This window comes from Bombina bombina, chromosome 2 (genome assembly GCF_027579735.1).
Source record: "Bombina bombina isolate aBomBom1 chromosome 2, aBomBom1.pri, whole genome shotgun sequence".
NCBI classification, from domain to species: domain Eukaryota; kingdom Metazoa; phylum Chordata; class Amphibia; order Anura; family Bombinatoridae; genus Bombina; species Bombina bombina.
In genome coordinates, this window is record NC_069500.1 from 1,064,537,792 (window position 1) to 1,064,561,364 (window position 23,573).

Genomic DNA, 23,573 nt, shown 5'->3' on the forward strand with positions numbered 1-23,573 from the left:
TTTCAGACTCCTAACCAAGCCCCAAAGTTTGATGTGAATACCGTCAGCTACCTTCTCCAGCTTGCTCCTGTTTGTGTAAAGGGACTTTTCATATGCAAAAGAAGGGGAAGTGGGTAGTGTTTTATTTCCCACTTGTAATGTGGCTTTCCAGCTAACTTTTCAACAGAGCTAAACTGAGAGTTTCTAAGTAAGTCTTTAAACCGTTTTCTCATGGATTTTTATATCAGTATCTGGGCATCTTTATAGTAGTGTCTATCACATGCAGTTCTATGAAAATGAGTGTATACTGTCCCTTTAATGTAAATGCTCAGTATTGTGTCATGTATAACACCCACATTGTTAATCTCCTAATATATTACTTTGAGCATATATTTCTTATGTAACTCTTAAAAAGACATGAAACCATATTCCTTCTAAATGAAATGTCTTTCTTAAATAATTCAAACACTATAATGTATCTTAAAGAAAATAGACTTTATTTAACACGTCAAGAGAAATATGGCATACAGGCTTAGTATCCTAATCAAATATTTTCTTGTTTGAACAAGTATGTGTTGATATACCAACAATCCCTAAGGATTAGTATATGTTAGCATATGTTCTTGTTTAAAGGGACAGTCAAGTCAAGCAAAACAGTAATGATTTAAATCTCAAAAAATGCAAATTTTAAAAAAATATATTGCAAACTTTTATCACCAATTTATCTTAGTTCTCTTGGTGTTCTTAGTTGATATCTAAACCTAGGAGGTACACCTGCTCATTTCTTCGAGCTTGAAGAGTGCATCTAATCTGAATGCATTTTGACCACTAGAGGGCATTATTTTTTGTGTTTCATATAGAAAACATTGAGCTCATGCAGTATAGTTACCCTGGATTGATCAGTGATTGGCTGAAATGCCGGTCTTTCAAAAGAACAGAAATAAGTGGTCATTTTTCAGGGGCATAGATACAAGGTTAATCACAGAAGTAAAACGTGTATATCTCTAAGTTTTGTTTTTCCAAACTTGATAATGCATAATAAAGTGTTTTCTTTGTAACCAACAATAATTAATGTTATGACTGTCCCTTTAAGCTGTGCTGTTGGCATCAAAACAGTGGTATGCCATCATGTATAATTGTAATGGTCATTTTGTTTGAGATTAGGGAAACAGTTTGGACATCACATCACAGAAACCAATCAATCTAATCAACAAGGATAGGTATGTGATGATGTTGTCTCCACACACTTGTAAAACACACTCTGCAAACAATCTGCTTCCATGGACCTGGTCCCATAGAAGCAGATTATATACAGAGTGTGCTCCACAAGTGTAAGAAGACCACATCATCACATACCTATCCATTACACATTAAATAACTAAATATATATATAAAAAAACTTCCTTCCTCTTCCTTCCCATCTTCCCACGAGACTGAGGCTCGGGGGGGGGGGCAACTGCCCCCTCCGACGAGTTCTTATCAGAGATATTTGGGGAAGAGGGGAAGGAGGAGTACTGGGATCACCCGGCTGAGGAGGAGATTGAGGATGAGATGGAGGAGGGCCAGGAGCAGATGGTCCAGCAGCAGATGGCCCAGGATCAGATGGCCCTGCAGCAAATGGCCCAGCAGCAGATGGTGCATTATGCACCTCCTGGAGGACCTGCAATATATCTTTCAGAGTATGCAAGATCTCTCTTTGGTCTTGGCGAAGCTCTCTTTGGTCTTGTCGAATATCATTAATTGCTACTGTCAGTTGGATTCTGCTTTCTGCCTGTTCCCTCTGGGAGTCACGCATCTCTTCAAGAAAATCTCTTAATATCTGCAGCTCTGCTATCTCCTCCTGAGTAGCTGCTGGTGCACGGCGGGCTGCTGGTGCAGGAGGGGCTGCTGCAGGGATCTCTTCTGCAGTGGGGGCTTCTTCAGAGGATGAGGATAGAGGGATGTCTTCCATGTCTCCCCGAGGTGGCGAGTCATCTGCACCACTCTCATACCTGGGTGAAGGAGGAGCCTGTGGGTGCTGTGCTGCCTTCTCCCCGGGCTCAGACTCTGTATATTGTAAAAAGAAAGAAATCGAGATATTAGCACAGTTCCAAATAAAGATGTAAATGCTTTTGCTTACAATAGAATGACAAAGGCAGCATCATTAATACACTTTTATATACAACAATAAAAACGATTTCCGCATTTTCAAAACCGTGTTTCTGATATCTATATGGTCAATCTGAATGTGTTTTTGCATTTGTTTTCAGTCTGTTTAAATGTACACCTAATCTGTAGACTAGATCCTAATATGATGGCTTTTTGTGAAATACAACTTTCGCAAGGTAAATGTCTAAAAAAGCATAATTGTGTTAATCATATCCTTAAATACATTCTTTATTTTTGATGTAAACAGATTATTAAATGAGCTTACCAGAAGATAAGAGTGGCAGCTTCCCGGTATCGACTCCTCCAATACCGACTATGGCCACCTCAGAGATGCTGGGACGCAACATTTCCTCCCATTGGGAATATTTCACGATCATTTCAGGACCGCCACTGGCCCCTGTTAGATATTGGTTCTCCCTCGAGAGCTTTCTTTTGAGTTCCATTTTTCAGTCCATGTAGCGATGCTGTATGGACTTGACATCCCTGTTATAGACCCCCATTGCATTAATGGTATCCCTGATCTCCAGCCATAGCTTCCTCTTCTCCTTATGGGTGGCCTTCTGAGCCTGCAGCCTCCTAGCCCTCTCCATATAAGCCTCTATGAGGACCTCCTTCTCATCCATAGTATATCTCGCCTCCCTAGTTAGCTTGGCTTTCGCCCGTGATGTGAGCCTCTGTTTCCCAGACTGTGAAGCTCTACACTGCATGCCACTGGGCCCAGTCACTTGTTCATCTTGAACAAAGTGGTACGGGTCCACCCACCGCTTCCTCCCCCCTTCCTCTCTCCCTTCCTGTCCCCCTTCCTGTCCTGTTCCTCTTCCTCTCCCTCTCCCCCTTCCCCTCCCCTAACCTCCTGCCTTACCTCCTCTACAAGCTCCTCTCTAACCTCCTGCCTGATGAGCTCTAATAGCTGTGGGCTAATCTGCCCCCTATCCCCCCCTCCCGACATAGTCAAACAAAAAGTGAATGTGCCCAAATGAAAGGGGGTCAAAATAAATAAAATAAAAAATGCGCAAAGTGTGAAAGGGATATAAATAAAAGAGGGTAAGGGGTATTAAACAGACAAAAATGTAGAAAAAGACTAAAATGAGGATATGTAAACAAAATCTAACTATGGGATGGGTAGGGGCTTACAGGGTATGGAGTATGGGCTTAAAGGGAATGGGGTATGGGCTTACAGGGAATGGGGTATGGGCTTAAAGGGAATGGGGTATGGACTTACAGGGAATGGGGTATGGGCTTAAAGGGAATGGGGTATGGGCTTACAGGGAATGGGGTATGGGATGAAAGTGAATGGGGTATGGAGTGTTGTATGAGAGGGGATGGGTTAAGGAGTGTATGTAGCGTTATTGATAAGTGTATGTATTATTGAATGTGTTTGCATGTAAATGTGTTAAGTATTCAGAAAAACCACTCGCACACTCACCCAAACAAACTCTTGCTCACTACCGCTCTCTCACTATCTCACACTACCACTAACTCACTATCTCACACTACCACTATCTCACTATCTCACACTACCACTAACTAACTCAATATCTCACACTACCACTAACTAACTCACTCTCTCACACTACCACTAACTAACTCACTCACTACCACTAAATCTCACAACACCAGTAACTGGCTAAATCTCTCTAATCTCCCAAAATCCTCCAGCAACACAGTCAAAGAAGCCATGCTTGTAGCGTGCTTACATACCCTATGTAAATGTTTAAAGGGACACTGTACCCCAAAAAATTATTTTATGATTCAGATTGAGCATGAAATTTTAAGCAACTTTCTAATTTACTCCTATTATCAAATTTTCTTCATTCTCTTGGTATCTTTATTTGAAATGCAAGAATGTAAGTTTAGATGCCGGCCCATTTTTGGTGAACAACCTGGGTTGTCTTTGCTGATTGGTGGATAAATTCATCCACCAATAAAAAACTGCTGTCCAGAGTACTGAAACCAAAAAAAAGCTTAGATGCCTTCTTTTTCAAACAATGATAGCAAGAGAATGAAGAAAAATTGATAATAGGAGTAAATTATAAAGTTGCTTAACATTGCATGCTTTTTCTGAATTACAAAAGAAAAATTTTGGGTACAGTGTCCCTTTAATGATGTACCGGTTTGCAAAGTAAAGGAGGTTCAGGTGTGCTTTGTTAGTAATTAGTATGTGTGCAATGTGTATTAGTTGTGTGAATTTGCGCATGCTCATATTGAGTTAGTATTTGTGGAATGTGTATAATGCGATGATGTCATAGTGATCGTTTTGCATAACATTGTCCAAAAATATTATCTGTAAATGTAAATACATATTTGTGATGGTGTTGTATTTGTGAAGTGGTGTAAATGTTTATTTGTACTAATGTTCCGTAATCTTGAATGCAAATGTTTTGTTTGTGTATGAGTGTGCAATTCTTTTTTCGTGTTGTTTTGTTCCGTGTTGCAAGATCGTAAGGTATTTATGTATTCCTCTTTTAGTGTAAATGTTGTTTATTCTTTTTCTTTTCCGATTGTGAATGTGTAATGCGTATGTGCTATGTTGCGTGATTGTTGTTTGTACATTTGATGTGTTTTTGTTGTGCATTATTCCGTATACGTAATATGACAGAGCAGTGCGTATTTCTCGCAAGATCGAATGTTAGTTGAAAAATCCGTGCTTCTTTCATTTTTCATTGAGCTCTATGGGAGAATGTTTAACGCTGCAGTGATTACGCGTAAAAATTAAATGCGGTAGTTGTGTTACCGCGACACGTTACAAGGTTGTTTTGAGACTCGTAATACCAAAGTTAAAAAAAGTGTGCAATGGAAATAAAGTACACGTAACTAACGCACCCCTCCTAAACACAACTCGTAATCTAGCCGACTGTCTGTAGTAGAAGTGTTAGGATTTTTTTAATGTTGCAAATCTGTATAGAATACAAGAAAGAAGAAGGCGCCAACATAGTGTGAATCTGTGTTTAAAGTTGTTCACTCCCCACACATGAATGGTACTTACGAGAAGTAAAGCACTTGAGAAGTGCTACAACGGCTTTCTGGAGCATTAACAGCTGTCCAGGTAGCTGGTCTCTCGTCCTCAAAGTGTACTCCTAGTGCTGTGTACGATCTGCAGCAATTTGCAGCTTGAACCCTTTCACCTGCTCCTTTCTCTCGCTGTGTTTGTAATAAGAGAGATGCCCAAACCAGGTGGGCTGGTAGCTATGATCGGATGTCAAGTGTTTGTTAATAAAAACGATTCCTAAACATATATCACTCAGCCGTGATAAAGATATGGTTAAAAACAAATGTTTATTTCATAAACATATATCACAACGCGTTTCCCGGTCTACCTTGACCGCTTCCTCAGGTGAATAAACCATATCTAAACTGCACAGCTTATATTAGCTTAACTCGGCGTTCAAGCCGAATTAAAGCGCATGCGTGAAGGAGTATACAATCCCCATAGTAAAAAGGGGTGTGTATTATCGTCAGAACGATTGGTCGTCCGCATGAAATATCAGACCAACCACAGGGTACTGTGGTGACCCACCTCTAACGTGTGTGTAAGTGTATATCCACTAATTCCTGGTGTACAGGTTGCTGCCGTTAGCGTAATATCATTTAAAATACAGGTGACAATTAGACATTCCATGATATATATACAAGGTTACCAAAAGTGGCTACATACGCTATGGCGTTGCAAGGATATTAATGCGTACGTTCTAGCCCCTAATAGGGATAGTACTCCTTCATGCATTTACAAAAAATACTGTACTATATATCAGAAACAATGATTCATAACTCCATGGTCTGAAAAATACAAGATCTATACTATAATAAAAAAATCTATACTATAAAAAAATATATATAGATATATATATAAAAATGTATAAAAATATAAAAAATATTAAAAATATTACCCCTAATAACAAAGATAACAAATGCAAATACTCATATATACAATGCAAATACCTAAAGATAATAATACTCATTATATAAAAATATATTGATCTGTGTGTACTAATGTTAATACAGATTACATCATATAATAAAGCTGTCCCAATCAAATTCTCTGTCTGGGGTTTTGTAGTGAGATCTATAATTGTTGGTGGAATATTATAATGTATCTGACAGAGTCTAATATTTTAAAAACTAATAATAGGGAATGATTAATGATAATAAGAAAGACTACTAACTAATAACTAGATAGGGCTGTGATCTAATTAAATGCCGCCATATCAAGATTCTCATTCAGACCATATGGATTTAATGTTTTTAATTTCCAAATCCAATACGTCTCTCTTTGTCTTAAGTCCATTAATCTATTTCTACCCCATTTAGATGAGATTTGTTCAATAGGAAAAATACTATACAGATCTGTCTGCCCATCATGACAACAAACTCCATGTCTAGAGACACTATGTTTAATACACGATTTTTTCACGTTTCTCATGTGTTCACCCCATCTTTTTTTCAGGGGTCTAGATGTTCTCCCTATATACTGTAAGCCACACTTGCATTCCAGTAAGTATATTACGAAAGAGGAATCACATGAAAAATAAGTCTTTATCTCAAATTCTTCTTTCGTAGAAAAAGACCTGAACTTATACTTATCTCCCTTTGTAAAATCACAAAGCCCACAGTTAGCTCTATTACATTTATAGAACCCTTTCTTATTAGACAGACAATTTTTTGTCTTATGTTCACCATTTTTTCCAAATTTCTTCATCACTATTTTGCTAGGAGCAAGTTTATTTTTTAAAGTAGGTGCTCTTTTAAAAGTACATGTGGGGTTTTCATCTAAAATGTTCCTTAATACCGGATCATTCAATAGAATGTTCCAATGTTTGCGAACAATTCTCTTGATTTTATCATGGTTTGTGGTATATTTAGTTATAAATCTCAGATTGTTATTTTTATTCACTTTGTTCTTATTTGTGCCTATCTCGTCTAGATTTTTGCGTTCTAGATTATCCTTCTCTTTTATAGTTTTGAAGAATTCAGACCTATCTTTATTTCTAGCCTTTACATAGCTCTCCTCTATTAGATCCCCAGGATAATTCCTTTCAAAGAATCTCTTTTTTAGGATTCCTGCTTGTTCGTCATATAGAGTTAAATTAGTACAATTTCTACGAATTCTAGAAAACTGATTGTATGGAATATTTCTCTTCCATGCCTTATAATGATTGCTTTTATAATTCAAGTAACTATTTGTATCCACTGTTTTAAAGTGGGTTTTGGTCACTACATGACCTACTTGGTCCCAATATAGTACCAAGTCCAAAAATTCAATATGATCTATATTAATATTATGAGTAAACTTAAGTCCCATGTTGTTTTCATTCAGTGATTTAATAAAGTCTAGGGCCTTATCCTCTGAACCTTCCCAAATAAAAATAAGGTCATCTATAAAACGGCCATAGAACACCAGATTCACCCCCAGAGGGGAACTATATATGTATCTTTCTTCAAACACCCCCATAAATAAATTTGCAAAGCTGGGGGCAAATCTGGTGCCCATGGCCGTTCCTTTGATCTGCAAAAAAAATTGTTCCTGATACACAAAATAATTATGTTTCAACACAAATGAAATTGCTTCCAACAAAAATAATCTCTGTTTACTGGGTAAAAATTGATCTCTCTTCAAAAAAACATCTATAGCATCTATACCCAGATGGTGCTCTATATTTGAATAGAGAGCTGTCACGTCACAAGTGAACCAAATAAGTTTGCGTCCTGCCTTTTCTATTTTCGATAACTTAGCTATTAGGTCTGGGGTGTCTTTGATGTATGACGGAAGCCCCTTCACTATTTTTTTTAAAAATTGATCAATATATTCAGATAAGTTGCAAGTCAGACTCCCTATGCCCGAAATAATGGGCCTACCCGGTGGATTATTGGTACACTTGTGTATTTTCGGGAGGTGATAGTAATATGCCAGATTGGGTGACATAGGGACCAGATATTCTTTCTCCTTTTTTGTTAAGATCCCCTCTAGAAACCCTTTGTCTACCATTTTAATTAACTGAATCATATAAGTTTTAGTAGGATTAAATGTAAGTTTTTTATAATAATTTTGATCTAAAAGGATCCTATTAGCTTCCTGTAAATAATCTGACATATTTTGCAAAACCACCCCTCCTCCTTTGTCCGCCTGCCTAATCACCAAGTTGTCTTTTTTGGCTAATCTTGACAAGGCTTTAATCTCATATATATTCAGATTGGAGTTCCCCACTTTCTTCTCTAGTGCACCAAACTCCTCTAAAACAAGATTTTGAAATAGAGAGATATATGGACTGTTAACTGGCGGGTTAAAATTAGATCTTAACATTAAATTTGAATGGATGTAGTCATCAAATAATGCATTACATAACTCTTCTGGTTCATGATATACTATACTATTGGTTGGTCTTTCTGGCATATCATCAGTAATGATAGCCAATTGTGTTGTATTGTTGATTTTCTTATCACAAAAGTACTTTTGCATAGACAGTTTTCTTACAAACCGATTGAGATCTACGAACAGTTCGAACAAATTATGTTGGTTAGAGGGACAAAAGGATAAACCTCTATTTAATACGCACACTTCTTCATTTGTGAGATTGTGGCTCGAGAGATTGAAGATACCTTCTTTCATTATCTCAAATCTCTTCTTTTTGGCAGATTTACCTCTGCCTCTCCTGCCACGCTTGCGTATGATCTTTTTTGTGGTGTAAAAGTTCTTATATTTTCTATCTTTGGAGGAGCTCTCTCTAACTGCTTTAGACGTATGGGCATGTGTCTCTGGTGTGTTAAATAGGGGCCTTGCTCTCTGTTTGACTGAAAATCCTGTGAATTTTGTGATCTCCAATCAGATTTTCTATTTGCCCCGTTATACTGATCAGGATACTGTTGTTTATTTCTATTTTGTGATGAATTTCTATAGTATTCATCATTTCTATGTCTGTCCTCTCCAAACTGATTCTGTCTATTGTTAAAGGAGTTTCTTGGTGAAAAGTAGTTATTACTATTAGGTCTCCTATTGTTAGAATAACCCTCCTGATGGGCATAGTTATTTCTATCTCTCCATATATCAGAATTGATCCTAGAAGGACCTGGCGATTGATAGTCCGTCCTCAAATATTGATTATTACCCACATTTTTCTTTTTGTCTTTCGGTTTTTTATAGTTAACTTTAACCCATTTGTTATTGATATCTCCTTCTAGTTCTAAATTCTCCTTTTGTTCACCGTTATCTTCATTGGGACTGACCTCCATATCATTATTTATTGCCGGTGTGTTATAGATACAACCTTCTAAATAATCTTTTTCATCTCTCGCTAATTTTTTGATTTTTAGCTTAATTAACTTCTTTTGAAATGTATCTGATCTATCTAGTATCTCTTTGTTTTTGCTTATATAATCAGGGTTACTTGAAAATTTCCCTAATAACATTTGCAATTTCTCAATTTCCAAACCTACATTGTTTAAAAGGGACTCTCTAAACTCAATTAGTAAATCTATTAATTTAAATGAACAAATAGTTAGTTCGTTCTGCCAATTTTTAGTAAGATCTTCATCATGTGTAAAAGAACATAATTTACTGATTCTTAAACCTCTTGGTATGTGACCTTTATTTTTATATTTTTTTAAAGTGTCTATATCCCACCAATGTCTGTGTTCCCGTTTCAAAGCATCTTCTAATTTGTGAAATAATTGAACCATTGTGAGTTCATCATCTCCTTTAGATAATACCTCTAAAGGGGTATCTAAATTGCTTAAAATTTGACGTGAATTAACTCTCTCCTCTTTACTTTGCATGGTGTCTAAAAAAATGTGCACCCCTACAATAAAAATGTGTAAACAAACTAATAATAAAACTGCTAATCAGCAATATAAGAAAAATACAATGTGTGTATAAGTCGCTAACTGACCAGTGCCAGAAATCTACGAATAAATACAAAAAATGTGTTAAATCAGCAGCGCCTAAAAACAACAAAAATCAGAAATGTTGCTGTTATAACATATATAAAACAAATGTGAGCAAAAGAATATGTGTAGATAATCATATACAAGTGCAAAAACACAACAATAAATGTCCCACACGCTGGGTGGTGTGAGATAAACTCATAAACAAAAATGTCAATCAAACCAAAATCAGGTGTGTGACCCCAAAAGTCCAAAGTTGGAATATTGATGGTATGGCAGCAAAGACTTCTTCCAAAAGTTGAAGGCAATTCAAACGTGGCAAATCTGTATAGAATACAAGAAAGAAGAAGGCGCCAACATAGTGTGAATCTGTGTTTAAAGTTGTTCACTCCCCACACATGAATGGTACTTACGAGAAGTAAAGCACTTGAGAAGTGCTACAACGGCTTTCTGGAGCATTAACAGCTGTCCAGGTAGCTGGTCTCTCGTCCTCAAAGTGTACTCCTAGTGCTGTGTACGATCTGCAGCAATTTGCAGCTTGAACCCTTTCACCTGCTCCTTTCTCTCGCTGTGTTTGTAATAAGAGAGATGCCCAAACCAGGTGGGCTGGTAGCTATGATCGGATGTCAAGTGTTTGTTAATAAAAACGATTCCTAAACATATATCACTCAGCCGTGATAAAGATATGGTTAAAAACAAATGTTTATTTCATAAACATATATCACAACGCGTTTCCCGGTCTACCTTGACCGCTTCCTCAGGTGAATAAACCATATCTAAACTGCACAGCTTATATTAGCTTAACTCGGCGTTCAAGCCGAATTAAAGCGCATGCGTGAAGGAGTATACAATCCCCATAGTAAAAAGGGGTGTGTATTATCGTCAGAACGATTGGTCGTCCGCATGAAATATCAGACCAACCACAGGGTACTGTGGTGACCCACCTCTAACGTGTGTGTAAGTGTATATCCACTAATTCCTGGTGTACAGGTTGCTGCCGTTAGCGTAATATCATTTAAAATACAGGTGACAATTAGACATTCCATGATATATATACAAGGTTACCAAAAGTGGCTACATACGCTATGGCGTTGCAAGGATATTAATGCGTACTATTACGCTAACGGCAGCAACCTGTACACCAGGAATTAGTGGATATACACTTACACACACGTTAGAGGTGGGTCACCACAGTACCCTGTGGTTGGTCTGATATTTCATGCGGACGACCAATCGTTCTGACGATAATACACACCCCTTTTTACTATGGGGATTGTATACTCCTTCACGCATGCGCTTTAATTCGGCTTGAACGCCGAGTTAAGCTAATATAAGCTGTGCAGTTTAGATATGGTTTATTCACCTGAGGAAGCGGTCAAGGTAGACCGGGAAACGCGTTGTGATATATGTTTATGAAATAAACATTTGTTTTTAACCATATCTTTATCACGGCTGAGTGATATATGTTTAGGAATCGTTTTTATTAACAAACACTTGACATCCGATCATAGCTACCAGCCCACCTGGTTTGGGCATCTCTCTTATTACAAACACAGCGAGAGAAAGGAGCAGGTGAAAGGGTTCAAGCTGCAAATTGCTGCAGATCGTACACAGCACTAGGAGTACACTTTGAGGACGAGAGACCAGCTACCTGGACAGCTGTTAATGCTCCAGAAAGCCGTTGTAGCACTTCTCAAGTGCTTTACTTCTCGTAAGTACCATTCATGTGTGGGGAGTGAACAACTTTAAACACAGATTCACACTATGTTGGCGCCTTCTTCTTTCTTGTATTCTATACAGATTTGCCACGTTTGAATTGCCTTCAACTTTTGGAAGAAGTCTTTGCTGCCATACCATCAATATTCCAACTTTGGACTTTTGGGGTCACACACCTGATTTTGGTTTGATTGACATTTTTGTTTATGAGTTTATCTCACACCACCCAGCGTGTGGGACATTTATTGTTGTGTTTTTGCACTTGTATATGATTATCTACACATATTCTTTTGCTCACATTTGTTTTATATATGTTATAACAGCAACATTTCTGATTTTTGTTGTTTTTAGGCGCTGCTGATTTAACACATTTTTTGTATTTTTTTAATGTTTAATATAGTTTATTAAATTGGTAGTTAGTTTAATTGTTAGTGTAAACTTAGTTTTTTTAATTTGACAGGTAAGTTTTAATTTAATTTAAGATAAGGAAATTGTCATTTTAATATAAAGTTAGGGGAGCATTAGGTTTAGGGGTTACTAGTTTAAATTAGTTTATTGCGTGGGGGGGGCTTTTCGGTTTAGGGGTTAATAGGTTTATTTAGTATATTTTGTTGTGGGGGGCTTTCGGTTTAGTAGTTAATAGGTTTATTATAGTGGCGGCAGAATTAAGGGTTAATAACTTTAGTATAGTGGGGGCAATGTGGGCGGACAGCAGATTAGGGGTTATAATGTTTGAATAGTGTTTGCGATGCGGAAGGGTGGCTGTTTAGGGGTTAATAACTTTATTTAGTGGCTACGATGTCGGGGATTGGCAGAATAGGGGTTAATAATTTTTATTAGTGGCTATGATGTCGGGAGCGGCAGATTAGGGGTTAATAAATTTAATATAATATTTGCAATGCAGAGGGCCTCGGTTTAGGGGTTAATAGGTAGTTTATGAGTGTTAGTGTATTTTGTAACACTTTAGTTATGAGTTTTGTAGCGTAAAATTCATAACTACTGGTCTCAGATGGTGGTACGGATTTTGTCGTTATAGGGTATAATGCTAGCTTTTTAGCTAGAACGCAAAACTTGTAATGGCTGCACTATGGAAGTCCTATGATAAAACATTATTTTTACGTGTGCAGGACTGACGTAGCGTTACAGGATAAAAGGCTTGTGGTACAACTATACGAGGGCCCCTATTTATCAAGGTCTGGCGGACCTGATCCGACAGTGCGGATCAGGTCCGCCAGACCTCGCTGAATACGGCGAGCAATACGCTTGCCGTATTCAGCATTGCACCAGCAGCTCACAAGAGCTGTTGGTGCAACGCCGCCCCCTGCAGACTCGCGGCCAATGGGCCGCCAGCAGGGAGGTGTCAATCAACCCGATCGTACTCGATCGGGTTGATTTCCGGCGATGTCTGTCCACCTGCTCAGAGCAGGCGGACAGGTTATGGAGCAGCAGTCTTTGTGACCGCTGCTTCATAACTGATGTTTTTGGCGAACCTGCAGGCTCACCAGAAACACGGGGCATCAAGCTCCATTCGGAGCTTGATAAATATGCCCCTAAGACTTGTAATGGCTGCGGTGCTGTTTTAAGATGAAATGACCATACGCACAACTCGTAATCTAGGTGATAGTGAATACAGGAATTATTTAACAGCAGATAACATAACAAACGTGTTACAGAGTATGACATAGGACTAGAAAAACAGTGGATATTGCAGGAGACTGTAAATATTAGTAAAATTACTATTTCTGGTGTGTTAAGAAATATTTTACATATTTTAATGAAACATGTAAGAAAAAATAAAGGTATCAAAAACATCTCATTAGTGTCCAAAATAGAAAGAGTCCTGTTAGGACATGGACCCTGATAGCGTAGCATATTTATAAGTGCACCTATGAGAATAAACATAAGGTAGTATTTTAATGAAAGTTTACATTTAAGGTACATGGTTTTACCATATTAGATATAAAGGAGAAAGATGAAAACTTTAGGGAGTACTTAAATGGACAGTAGACACCAATTTTCATGTAATAGACACTACTATAAAGAAAATATGCACAGATACTAGATATAAAAATCCATTATAAAACCTTTTATAAACTTACTTAGAAGCTCCCAGTTTAGCACTGTTGATGAGGTTAGGCTGGGACACCTAGTGAAAGGGGCTGGGAAATCAGGATGAGCAGCCGCTCTCCCATCCTTTCCTGCATATGAAAAAACCCATAAGACAAACAGGAGCAAGCTTGAATCTATAGGCATCAATATACACCTAAAACATTGAGGCTTGGTTAGGAGTCTGAAAATCAACACAATGGCCCAGATTACGGGTTTTGCGTTAGAGGCTGTGCGGTGCTAACGAGCATTTTTCCCTCACCGCTCACTTACCTACAGCGCTGGTATTACAGGTTTTTACAAACCTGTTGTTAAAAGACAAGAAGTGAGCGTTGAGCAAAATTTTGCTCATTATCGCACTCCAATACCAGCGCTGCTTAAGTCAGCGGTGAGATGGTGTAATGTGCTCGTGCACGATTTCCCCATAGGAATCAACGGGGAGAGCCGGCTGAAAAAAAGTCTAACACCTGCAAAAAAGCAGCGTAAAGTTCCCTAACGCAGCCCCATTGATTCCTATGGGGAAATACATTTTGTGTCTACACCTAACACCCTAACATGAACCCCCGAGTCTAAACACCCCTAATCTTACACTTATTAACCCCTAATCTGTTGCCCCCAACATCGCAGACACCTACATTATAATTATTAACCCCTAATCTGCCGCTCCGGACACCGCCGCCACCTACATTATACTTATGAACCCTTAATCTGCTGCACCCAACATCGCCTAACCCTACATTATATTTATTAACCCCTACTCTGCTGCCCCCAATGTCGCCGCCACCTACCTACACTTATTAACCCCTAATCTTCCGCCCCAACGTCGCCGCCACTATAATAAACATATTAACCCCTAAACCGCCGCACTCTTGCCTCGCAAACATTAGTTAAATATTATTAACCCCTAATTTGCCGGCCCTAACATTGATGCCACCTACCTACATTTATTAACCCCTAATCTGCCGTCCCCAATGACGCCGCTACTATATTAAAGTTATTAACCCCTAAACCTAAGTCTAACCCTAACCCTAACACCCCCTAACTTAAACATAATTAAAAGAAATCTAAATAAATATTACTATCATTAACTAAATTATTCCTATTTAAAACTAAATACTTACCTGTAAAATAAACCCTAAGCTAGCTACAATATAACTAATAGTTACATTGTAGCTTGCTTAGGGTTTATTTTTATTTTACAGGCAAGTTTGTATTTATTTTAACTAGGTAGAATAGTTATTAAATAGTTATTAACTATTTAATAACTACCTAGCTAAAATAAATACAAATTGACCTGTAAAATAAAACCTAACCTAAGTTACACTAACACCTAACACTACACTATAATTAAATGAATTCCCTAAATTAAATACAATTCAATAAAATTAGCTAAAGTACAACAAAGAACAAACACTAAATTAAAGAAAATAATAAACAAATTACAAGATTTTTAAACTAATTACACATAATCTAATCCCACTAACAAAATAAAAAAGCCCCCCAAAATAAAAAAAGCCCTACCCTACACTAAATTACAAATATCCCTTAAAAGGGCCTTTTGTGGGGCATTGCCCCAAAGTAATCAGCTCTTTTACCTGTTAAAAAAAAATTACAAATCCCCCCCAACATTAAAACCCACCACCCACACAACCAACCCTACTCTAAAACCCACCCAATACCCCCTTAAAAAAAACTAACACTAACCCCTTGAAGATCACCTTACCGGAATAAGTCTTCATCCAGCCGGGCCGAAGTCCTCAACGAAGCCGGAAGAAGTCTTCATCCAAGCCGGGCGAAGTGGTCCTCCAGACGGGCAGAAGTCTTCATCCAGACGGCATCTTCCAGCACGGAGCGGGTCCATCTTCAAGACAACCGACGCGGAGCATCCCCTTCATCCGATGGCTAACACTGAATGAAGGTTCCTTTAAATGACATCATCCAAGATGGCGTCCCTTCAATTCCGATTGACTGATAGAATTCTACTTACCTACCTGGATCAGCCAATAGGATTGAACTTCAATCCTATTGGCTGATTGCATCAGCCAATAGGATTTTTTCTACCTTAATTCCGATTGGCTGATAGAATTCTATCAGCCAATCGGAATTGAAGGGATGCCATCTTGGATGACGTCATTTAAAGAAACCTTCATTCAGTGTTAGCCGTCGGATGAAGAGGATGCTCCTCGTCGGATGTCTTGAAAATGGATCCGCTCCACGCCGGATGGATGAAGATAGAAGATGCCGTCTGGATGAAGACTTCTGCCCGTCTGAAGGACCAGTTTGCCCGGCTTGAATGAAGACTTCTCCCGGCTTCATTGAGGACTTCGGCCCGGTTGGATGAAGACTTCTCCCGGTAAGGTGATCTTCAAGGGGTTAGTGTTAGGTTTTTTTTAAGGGGGTATTGGGTGGGTTTTAGAGTAGGGTTGGTTGTGTGGGTGGTGGGTTTTAATGTTGGGGGGGATTTGTAATTTTTTTACATGTAAAAGAGCTGATTACTTTGGGGCAATGCCCTGCAAAAGGCCCTTTTAAGGGATATTTGTAATTTAGTGTAGGGTAGGGCTTTTTTTATTTTGGGGGGTTATTTTGTTAATGGGATTAGATTAGGTGTAATTAGGTTTAAAATCTTGTAATTTGTTTATTATTTTCTGTAATTTAGTGTTTGTTTGTTTTTGTACTTTAGCTAATTTTATTTAATTGTATTTAATTTAGGGAATTAATTTAATTATAGTTTAGTGTTAGGTGTTAGTGTAACTTAGGTTAGGTTTTATTTTACAGGTCAATTTGTATTTATTTTAGCTAGGTAGTTATTAAATAGTTAATAACTATTTAATAACTATTCTACCTAGTTAAAATAAATACAAACTTGCCTGTAAAATAAAAATAAACCCTAAGCTAGCTACAATGTAACTATTAGTTATATTGTAGCTAGCTTAGGGTTTATTTTATAGGTAAGGATTTAGTTTGAAATAGGAATAATTAAGTTAATGATAGTAATTTTTTATTTAGATTTCTTTTAATTATATTTAAGTTTGGGGGGTTAGGGTTAGGGTTAGACTTAGATTTAGGGGTTAATAACATTAGTATAGTGGCGGCGACGTTGGGGGTGGCAGATTAGGGGTTAATAAATGTAGGTAGGTGTCAGCGATGTTAGGGCCAGCAGATTAAGGGTTAATAATATTTAATTAATGTTTGCAAGGTCGGAGTGTGGCAGTTTAGGAGTTAATATATTTATTATAGTGGCGGCGATGTCCGGTTCGGCAGATTAGGGGTTAAACATTTTTTTTTAGTGTTTGCAATGCGGGAGGGCCTCGGTTTAGGGGTTAATAGGTAGTTGATTGGTGTTAGTGTACTTTTTGGCACTTTAGTTAAGAGTTTTATGCTACGGCGTTGTAGTGTAAAACTCTTAATTACTGACTTTAATATGCTGTACCAGTCTTGACAGGAGAGGGTCTACCGCTCACTTTTTGGCAGACTTGTAATACCTGCGCTATGCAAGTCCCATTGAAAAAAGAGGATACGCAATTTACGTAAATGGATTTGCGATATTTCCAAGTCTGGCCAAAAAAGTGAGCGGTGAGCCTGTACCTTCAAGACTCGTAATACCAGCGGGCGTTAAAAAGCAGCGTTAGGACCGGCTAATGCTGCTTTTTAAGCCTAACGCAAAACTCGTAATCTAGCCGAATGTTATTTAAAAATAAGCAAAACTATACATTGTTACAAAAACACTCCCAGGTGGGCTATATAAATGTATCATCTACAAAATATTAATGCAAAGGCAAATCTAATGTATAATGTCCCTTTAAGTGGTCTTGGAAAGTCACAGCTGTTCTAGAAGAGCTTTTAGGTTATCCTGTTTGCCCTATTTGTCTCATGTGAGGTCATGTTTTGACATATATTACACTGCACTAAGATTTTAAAACAATTTGTCATTCTTAGACAGTGTTTCAGTCCTTTTGGTTACTCCTCCCTTTTACTTAGTGTCTGGGGCAGATCTATCAAACTCTGTTTTTATCTGTTAATGAAGCGTCTCGACCATAAATTCTTTTCAAGTCAATGGAAGAACTGGAATGACATATACCAGTTTAATAAATCACCTGGGCTGTAACACTGGTTCAACATAACCTCTAAATTCTCGTAGTTAATATAAAATAAGACATTCACCTAGATTTAAAGTTTTGCGGCCAAAGGGGTGCGTTAGCTACTCGTGTTTTTTTCCCCCGCACCTTTTAAATAACGCTGGTATTTAGAGTTCTCTGAAGGGCTGCGTTAGGCTCCAAAAAGGGAGCGTAAAGGCATATTTACCGCCACTTCAACTCTCAATACCAGCGTTGCTTACGGTAGCAGCCAGCTTGAAAAACGTGCTCGTGCACGATTCCCCCATAGGAAACAATGGGGCAGTTTGAGCTGAAAAAAAACCTAACACTTGCAAAAAAGCAGCGTTCAGCTCCTAACGCAGCCCCATTGTTTCCTATGGGGAAACAGTTTCTAAGTCTGCACCTAACACCCTAACATGTACCCCGAGTCTAAACACCCCTAACCTTACATTTATTAATCCCTAATCTGCCGCCCCCCCGCTATCGCTGACACCTGGATCCGCTATCGCTGACACCTGGATTATATTATTAACCCCTAATCTGCCGCTCCGGACACCGCCGCAACCTAAGTTATCCCTTTGAACCCCTAATCTGCTGCCCCCAACGTTGCTGATACCTACATTATATTTATTAACCCCTAATCTGCCCCGCCAACGTCGCCGCTACCTTACCTACACTTATTAACCCCTAATCTTCCGACCAGACCTCGCCACCACTATAATAAATGTATTAACCCCTAAACCGCCTCACTCCCACCTCGCAAACCCTATAATAAATTTTATTAACCCCTTATCTGCCCTCACTAACATCGCCGACACCTAACTTCAAGTATTAACCCTAATCTGCCGACCGGACCTCACCGCTACTATAATAAATGTATTAACCCCTAAAGCTAAGTCTAACCCTAACCCTAACACCCCCCTAAATTAAATATAATTTTAATCTAACAAAATAAATTAACTCTTATTAAATAAATTAATCCTATTTAAAGCTAAATACTTACCTGTAAAATAAACCCTAATATAGCTACAATATAACGAATAATTATATTGTAGCTATTTTAGGATTTATATTTATTTTACAGGCAACTTTGTATTTATTTTAACTAGGTAGAATAGTTATTAAATAGTTATTTACTATTTAATAGCTACCTAGCTAAAATAATAACAAAATTACCTGTAAAATAAATCCTAACCTATGTTACAATTAAACCTAACACTACACTATCAATAAATAAATTAACTAAACTACATACAATTACCTACAATTAAATCAACTAAACTAAATTACAAAAAAAACTAAATTACAAAAAATAAAAAAAGATTACAAGAATTCTAAACTAATTACACCTACTCTAAGTCCCCTAAAAAAATAACAAAGCCCCCCAAAATAAAAAAATGCCCTACCCTATTCTAAAATAAAAAGTTAACAGCTCTATTACCTTACCAGCCCTTAAAAGGGCTTTTTGAGGGGCATGCCTCAAAGAAATCAGCTCTTTTGCCTGTAAAAAAAAATACAATACCCCCCCAACATTACAACCCACCACCCACATACCCCTAATCTAACCCAAACCCCCCTTAAAAAACCTAACACTAAGCCCCTGAAGATCTCCCTACCTTGTCTTCACCCAGCCGGGTATCACTGATCCGTCGAGAAGAGGGTCCGAAGTCTTCATCCTATCCGGCAAAAAGAGGTCATCCAGAGGGTCCAAAGTCTTCATCCTATCTGGCAAGAAGAGGTCCTCCAGAGGGTCCAAAGTCTTCATCCAGGCGGCATTTTCTATCTTCTTCCATCTGGAGCGGGTCCATCTTGAAGCAGCCGATGCAGAGCCATCCTTCCTCACCGACGGACTAACGACGAATGAAGGTTCCTTTAAATGACGTCATCCAAGATGGCGTTCCTCGAATTCCGATAGGCTGATAGGATTCTATCAGCCAATCGGAATTAAGGTAGGAAAAATCTGATTGTCTGATTCAATCAGCCAATCAGATTGGAGTTCAATCCGATTGGCTTATCCAATCAGCCAATCAGATTGATCTCGCATTCTATTGGCTGATTGGAACAGCCAATAGAATGCGAGCTCAATCTGATTGGCTGATTGGATCAGCCAATCAGATTTTTCCTACCTTAATTCCGATTGGCTGATAGAATCCTATCAGCCAATCAGAATTCGAGGGACGCCATCTTGGATGACGTCACTTAAAGGAATATTCATTCGGCGAGTAGGCGTCAGTGAAGAAGGATGGCTCCACGTCGGCTGCTTTGAAGATGGCTCCGCTCCGCTCCGGAAGGATGAAGATTGAAGACGCCGCCTGGATGAAGACTTCTATGGGATGGAAGACCTCTTCAGCGCCCCTTGGATGATGACTTCTATCGGATGGAAGACATCTTCAGCACCCCTTGGATGCTGACTTCGGCCCGGCTGGGTGAACACGACTCAAGGTAGGGAGAACTTCAGGGGGGTAGTGTTAGGTTTATTTAAGGGGGGTTTGGGTTAGAGTAGGGGTATGTGGGTGGTGGGTTTTAATGTTGGGGGGGTTGTATTTTTTTTAACATGCAAAAGAGCTGATTACTTTGGGGCATGCCCCGCAAAAAGCCCTTTTAAGGGCTGGTAAAAGAGCTGGTTACCTTGTAATTTAGTATAGTGTAGGGACTTTTATTATTATTATTTTTTTTTTATTTTATTAGGGGGCTTAGATTAGGTGTAATTAGTTTAAAATTCTTGTAATCTTTTTTTATTTTCTGTAATTTAGTGTTTGTTTTTTTTGTACTTTAGTTAGTTTATTTAATTGTATTTAATTGAAGCTACTTGTAGGTAATTTATTTAATTTATTTAATGATAGTGTAGTGTTAGGTTTAATTGTAACTTAGGTTAGGATTTATTTTACAGGTAATTTTTTATTTCTTTTAGCTAGGTAGTTATTAAATAGTTAATAACTATTTAATAACTATTGTACCTAGTTAAAATAAATACAAAGTTGCCTGTAAAATAAATATAAATCCTAAAATAGCTACAATGTCATTATTAATTACATTGTAGCTATCTTAGGCCTAGATTTGGAGTTTTGCGGCCAAAGGGGTGCGTTAGCTACGCGTGCTTTTTTTGGCCACACCTTTTAAATACCGCTGGTATTTAGAGTTCACAGAATGGCTGCGTTTTCAGTGCGTTAGGCTCCAAAAAGGGAGCGTAGAGCATAATTTACCACCACTGCAACTCTAAATACCAGCGTTGCTTACGGACACGGCCAGCTTCAAAAACGTGCTTGTGCACGATTCCCCCATAGAAAACAATGGGGCAGTTTGAGCTGAAAAAAACCTAACACCTGCAAAAAAGCAGCGTTCAGCTCCTAACGCAGCCCCATTGTTTCCTATGGAGAAACACTTCCTAAGTCTGCACCTAACACCCTAACATGTACCCCGAGTCTAAACACCCCTAACCTTAACTTATTAACCCCTAATCTGCCGCCCCCGCTATCGCTGACCCCTGCAAATTATTATTAACCCCTAATCTGCCGCTCCGTACACCGCCGCAACCTACGTTATCCCTATGTACCCCTAATCTGCTGCCCCTAATACCGCCGACCCCTATATTATATTTATTAACCCCTAATCTGCCGCCCCCAACGTGGCCGCCACCTACCTACACTTATTAACCTCTAATCTGCCGACCGGACCTCACCGATACTATAATAAATGTATTAACCAATCAGCCAATCAGATTGAGCTCGCATTCTATTGGCTGATTGGAACAGCCAATAGAATGCGAGCTCAATCTGATTGGCTGATTGGATCAGCCAATCAGATTTTTCCTACCTTAATTCCGATTGGCTGATAGAATCCTATCAGCCAATCAGAATTCGAGGGACGCCATCTTGGATGACGTCACTTAAAGGAATATTCATTCGGCGAGTAGGCGTCGGTGAAGAAGGATGGCTCCACGTCGGCTGCTTTGAAGATGGCTCCGCTCCGCTCTGGAAGGATGAAGATTGAAGACGCCGCCTGGATGAAGACTTCTATGGGATGGAAGACCTCTTCAGCGCCCCTTGGATGAAGACTTCTATCGCATGGAAGACATCTTCAGCACCCCTTGGATGCTGACTTCGGCCCGGCTGGGTGAACACGACTCAAGGTAGGGAGAACTTCAGTATGGTAGTGTTAGGTTTATTTAACGGGGGTTTGGGTTAGAGTAGGGGTATGTGGGTGGTGGGTTTTAATGTTGGGGGGGTTGTATTTTTTTTAACATGCAAAAGAGCTGATTACTTTGGGGCATGCCCCGCAAAAAGCCCTTTTAAGGGCTGGTAAAAGAGCTGGTTACCTTGTAATTTAGTATAGTGTAGGGACTTTTATTATTTTTTATTTTATTTTATTTTATTAGGGGGCTTAGATTAGGTGTAATTAGTTTAAAATTCTTGTAATCTTTTTTTATTTTCTGTAATTTAGTGTTTGTTTTTTTGTACTTTAGTTAGTTTATTTAATTGTATTTAATTGTAGCTACTTGTAGGTAATTTATTTAATTTATTTAATGATAGTGTAGTGTTAGGTTTAATTGTAACTTAGGCTAGGATTTATTTTACAGGTAATTTTTTATTTCTTTTAGCTAGGTAGTTATTAAATAGTTAATAACTATTTAATAACTATTGTACCTAGTTAAAATAAATACAAAGTTGCCTGTAAAATAAATATAAATCCTAAAATAGCTACAATGTAATTATTAATTACATTGTAGCTATCTTAGGCCTAGATTTGGAGTTTTGCGGCCAAAGGGGTGCGTTAGCTACGCTTGCTTTTTTTTGGCCACACCTTTTAAATACCGCTGGTATTTAGAGTTCACAGAATGGCTGCATTTTCAGTGCGTTAGGCTCCAAAAAGGGAGCGTAGAGCATAATTTACCGCCACTGCAACTCTAAATACCAGCGTTGCTTACGGACACGGCCAGCTTCAAAAACGTGCTCGTGCACGATTCCCCCATAGAAAACAATGGGGCAGTTTGAGCTGAAAAAAACCTAACACCTGCAAAAAAGCAGCGTTCAGCTCCTAACGCAGCCCCATTGTTTCCTATGGGGAAACACTTCCTAAGTCTGCACCTAACACCCTAACATGTACCCCGAGTCTAAACACCCCTAACCTTAACTTATTAACCCCTAATCTGCCGCCCCCGCTATAGCTGACCCCTGCAAATTATTATTAACCCCTAATCTGCTGCTCCGTACACCGCCGCAACCTACGTTATCCCTATGTACCCCTAATCTGCTGCCCCTAACACCGCCGACCCCTATATTATATTTATTAACCCCTAATCTGCCACCCCCAACGTCGCCGCCACCTACCTACACTTATTAACCCCTAATCTGCCGACCGGACCTCACCGATACTATAATAAATGTATTAACCCCTAATCTGCCTCACTCCCGCCTCAATAACCCTATAAGAAATATTATTAACCCCTAATCTGTCCTCCCTAACATCGCCGACACCTAACTTCACTTATTAACCCCTAATCTGCCGACCGGAACTCACCGCTACTATAATAAATGTATTAACCCCTAAAGCTAAGTCTAACCCTAACACTAACACCCCCCTAAGTTAAATATAGTTTAAATCTAACAAAATAAATTAACTCTTATTAAATAAATTATTCCTATTTAAAGCTAAATA